This window comes from Lithobates pipiens, unplaced genomic scaffold (genome assembly GCF_037356315.1).
Source record: "Lithobates pipiens isolate NorthernLeopardFrog02 unplaced genomic scaffold, aLitPip1_a1.2 Scaffold_13, whole genome shotgun sequence".
Classification (NCBI taxonomy): Eukaryota; Metazoa; Chordata; class Amphibia; order Anura; family Ranidae; genus Lithobates; species Lithobates pipiens.
The window spans coordinates 474,935,712-474,940,643 of NW_027507718.1; positions in this window are offsets into that span (position 1 = coordinate 474,935,712).

Consider the following 4,932-nt stretch of genomic DNA (forward strand, 5'->3'; position numbering starts at 1 on the left):
AGTTTCAGAGCAGCTCTGCATAGCGCAGTGGTGGGTCTCCTATGCACCTGGGAGCTGACACGGGGCACAGGCTTTATTAGCTGGATGGCGCAGAACCAGTCAGGGTGGTGAGTCCTGTGGGAAAGAGCCCCTCAGCCAGCAGCAGTTAGGAGGGTGGGAGCATCACTGTCCTAAGTCCCCAACAGGTGGTAGACAGGGTAGGGTCAGCATGGCTTCAGAAACTGGTGTTTCTTCCCCTGAAATCCAGGTGATTGCAACCGGTTTGCCTGCAGACAGTGCAGTGCCTCTGGACACTTTTGTTGGCGGTCCTCAATTCGTTCGTTGCATGATGGAGGCGGTGCATGGGCACAACGGCGGTAAAAAATGGCCCCCCGGGAGAGCTCTGGCGCAGACTCGGGCCCTGCTGAGGCTGATCACCCCCTGTTCTGTCATTTCAGATGACGCTGACCAGGACCGATCAGACAGTGAGGATGAGTCTGGGTCCGTGTGTGACAAAGCGCTTGTTGGAGCACTTATCACAGCTATGCGTGATACCCTGAAAATTCAGGAGCCAGCAGATCCATTTGCTGATGTAGTGGTCCCCTTTGTGTCCCATAAGCCAGCCTGTTCACCTAAGGTGTGCCCGTATCTGACTTATTTCGATAAGTTAATTTACAAGGAATGAGGTCGACTGCAGTGGCCCTTTTCGGTCCCCAAATACATGGCGGTGCGTTACCCCTTTGAGGGGAGCCTCTCTCAGGTCGTGGACCCCCCAGTATTCAGGTTAAACAAAGTAACCACGATCCTGGTAGAGGGGACTCCTGCCTTTAAGGACCACACGGACAGGAAGGTCGAGGCAGTGGCTCGTTCCTTGTTTCCGGTTGTGGGGTCAACTATGCGACCAGTACTGGCATCCGCACTTGTGTCGCAGACACTCACTGAGTGGACAAAACTTTTGCAACGCAAATTGGGAGAGCATCGGGCCTCTCCTGTCTGCATGGAACTAGCAGACCAATTAGTGCAAGGCCTTAAGTACATTTGTGATACGGCCCTGGACACTCTCCCCTGTTGGTCCAGGGCTTCAGTGTCGGCAGTGGTGCTGAGGCACCTGATTTGGCTAAAATGCTGGTCTGCTGACCAGGCATCTAAGAAAGCCCTGATGGATCTGCCCTTTCTTGGCGACCGGCTCTTTGGAGGACATTATATAAAAAAAAAAAAAAAAATGCCACGGCTGGTAAGAGTACACTACTCCCACAGGCCAGGAAGGCTAAGGAGCCACGCCGTAGGCAATGGCCCTCATTTTCTGCTCACAAATGGGTTTTTCATCCGCCTGGGCCTTCAGGGAAGCGTCCCCAGCCCGACAGGACAACTTCTGAAGGACCAAAGTGTCCCTGGAACCACAAGCCTGTGAGCAAAAGTGCTACCACATGAACGCTTGCCCCCGCCCGCAACACGGGTGGGGGGTGTTGCCTTTGGGAGTTTGCAGCCTGGTGTGCTTCTCAGCTGTCTGACCAATGCTTCTGTGATCTGATTTCCTCAGGCTACAAGATAGAGTTCCGTCTCAATTGGAAGGTGCCGAGATTCGTGTCCATGACAAGAGATCCTTGGGCAGATACATCAGATGTGCTGGTGGCTCCATGGGATCAGTACCAGCTGATCTATGCCTTTCCTCCACTGAAACTTACCGTGTAGAGCAGAGTGGAGGCAGAGGGGATTCCAGTAATACAGATTGGCCCCACCGTCCCAGATGCGCAGACCATCCTGCTTTACCTGCGCTGGTTTTTAACGGCATGGCTATTGAGAGCCAGGTGTTAAGGAACCAGGGTCTTTCGGACTGGGTGATCCCACCTATGCTGAGAGCATGGAAATCTTCTTCCGGAAAGATATCGTCGTACCTGGAAGGCCTACATCTCCATGTGTGAGGAGACAGGATGGTGGTCTGCGCTCCTTTTCTATATCCAGCATCCTACTGTTTCTACAGCAAGGAGTAGACCAGAAATTGCCTTTAAGCACCCTTAAAGGACAAATATCAGCTTTGGCTGTCTTATTTATTTATTTTTTTCAGTGACCCCCCCCCCCCCCCGGCGTCTCACTCTCTAGTGAGCACTTTTGTTTAAAGGGGTCCGACATGTAGTGTGTCCCCGTGGAATCTGAACCTAGTGTTATCAGCGCTTCAAAAACCGCCATTTGAAAATATCAGAGAGATCCCTCTGTTGACTCTTTCCCAGAAAGTGGTATTTCTAGCGGCATTACTTCGGGCAGGAGGGTTTCGGAACTGGCAGCCTTGTCTTGCAAGTAGCCCTATCTTGTTATCCACAAGGATAAGGGAGTGTTGCGTCCACAACCTTCTTTTCTGTCGAAGGTGGTTTCAGCGTTCCACATCAATGAAGACATTTTGTTACCATCTCTGTGTCCTAAGCCGACACATCCTAAGGAGGTGGCCCTTCATGCCCTAGACGTGGTTTGGCTCTGAGGGTGTATTTGTCTGCTACAGCTCCCTTGTGGAAGTCAGACTACCAAAAAAGGGAATGGCGGTCTCGTCCACCACCATTTCTAGGTGGAGCAGACAGATTGTAATACAGGCCTATGCCTTGAAGGGGCAGGTGCCCCCCTTTCCGGTCACGGCCCACTCCACAAGGGCAATTGAAAAGTCTTGGGCCTTCCGATATCAAGCGGCTGTCGCTCAAGTATGTAAAGCGGCGCCTTTGTCCCCTGTTTACACTTTTACAAAATTCTACAAGGTAGATGTCAGTGCGTCAGCTGATGCCTGTTTTGGCTGCAAGTTTTGCAGGTGGCTGTATAATAATTGCACTTACATTTTTTGGTAAGGTGGTACTACCATCTCCTGCTCTAACAGAGTATTCCAAAGGCTCCATTCCCAAAATATTTCCAGGACTCTCTGCTGCTTTTCAGGAGAGGTTTCAACATCAGCGGTGTTGGTGAAAACACATAAGCCGGTGTGAAATTCCTCTTGATTGAGAAGACATCCTGAACCACTGTTTGAAGATTGAAAAGGGGGGGGGGAGAAAAAACAAAACAAAAGGAAGACCAGCATTCTCTGGGGGTAGCGACCAAATGTATTTCCAGTACTCCCTGTTTCTTGAAAATTATTTGAAGGTATCTATCTGTTGAAGTTTAATCCATTTGGTTGAAGAAACCGTCTGTTCCAGTCCATCAGCTCTGGTTCAGCAATGGGCAATCTCATTGAAGAAAGCCTGTTTTGAAGGCACCTCATGCCACTGAGCCCAAAGAACATGTGGGATGACTGTTGTAACTTTACATCATACAGGAGTACTATACGTTCTTCTTCTACATTTAGAGTAGGGGACTTAAAGTGGATGTAAACCCACCACTCATAATTTTCAACTATTGCCATCATACTAAAGTATACATGCCTCCTGCATGTATCCCTACTGGTTAAGTCACCTCCTTCTTCACACGGAGCCCCGCAAATGTCCTGATTTGATGGATAGGTCTATGCTTCGGCACTCTGTGGACGGAATCAAGATGTCACTAGTCTCCCGTCCACCTCTACATGCCCCTTGGCCAGTCAGCATCGCAAGGATGAGCCTTGTGCTTGTTATGATAAGTGCATGCACAGGGGACACAGAGTGTTCTGGGCAGAAGCAGAGCGTGCTCACGACCCCCCCGTGACTCCTGTGCATGTAGAAGGACTTCCCTTACCTGCGCAAATGGCTATTTATATTAGGAGCTGCTCGTTAGAAAGGCAAAAAATCCTTGGAGAGGTGGAGTGGGAATTGTCAATGTCTTTACACAGGATGCCTGTCTCAGGCTAGTGCATGAGATATGTAAATAACCTGTCGCTCACAGCAAGGGGGATGTTTTGACAAAGTTTTCAGAACTTTGTCAAGATTTCTCTCACTGAACAATAAGAGGATTGCTCAGAGATGGAGTGACTTTGTGGGGCAATACTGGGCTCAATTGATAGGAAATCTTATTCTCTACATTATGATATCCACTTTAAGAACTGAGAACAGAATCTCAATTGTCACCTTGTGAGGAGGTAGAAAAACTCTTGCTTTAGTCATATTGAATAATAGGATGAATTATATTCTCTGTTGTGGAGACAGTTTACTCTTCTGGCAGCTCACCAACCAACCAAAACTTGTCTGTTTGTAACACAAAAGCCCCATACACACTATCAGATTTTCTGCAGTCTTTCCTTCAGGTTTACCAAAACCATGTAGTAGAAGGGCCTGCCTGATTACATACAAATTGAAACGCCTAAGGTTTTGACCTCGTATTATATGGTTTTGGTAAATCTGAAGGAGAAAATCTGATAGTGTGGATGGGGCTTAAGCCTTTGTGATCCAACGAATCCTGACAGGCGTTCTCTAAAACCAAAACATTGTCTAGATAATGGTCTACTCTTAAGTTGGAGCAGAAAGGCCATCACTAACGCAAAGACCTTTGAAAATGTTCTCAGGGCTGTGGATAATCCAAAAGGGAGCCAAGTAAACTGGTAATGTTGATTGAAGATCTGAAAATGCAAAACATCTCTGGTGACTGGTAGCAGTTGGTATGTGAAGGTAAACATTTGCAAGATCCATCAAAATCATCCAATTATTTTTCTGCACTACTGACATTTTTTTGCAAGGACTCCATATGAAAGCTGTCAACATTGATAAACTTGTTCAGATCCTTTAAGGATTTGCTTCAAACCTCCTGAGGCCTTTTTCTAGTAAAAAAATAAATAAAAAATCTGACAAACTCTGGGGGTCTGTTGACTTACCAACACTAGGATAATAGTATTTCAGAACCTCTTTCTTTCCCTAAGTCTTGGAAACTATGGTTTTAACCCACTGATCCTGGGAAGGAGAACTCTATACAGTATATGTTTTGTTATTGATACCACGCAAGCTTCTGCAGTCTCCTATGTCTAAAGCAAGAGAAACCGGGACAACCTGGCACCTTGAGCCCTCCTACCTTTAG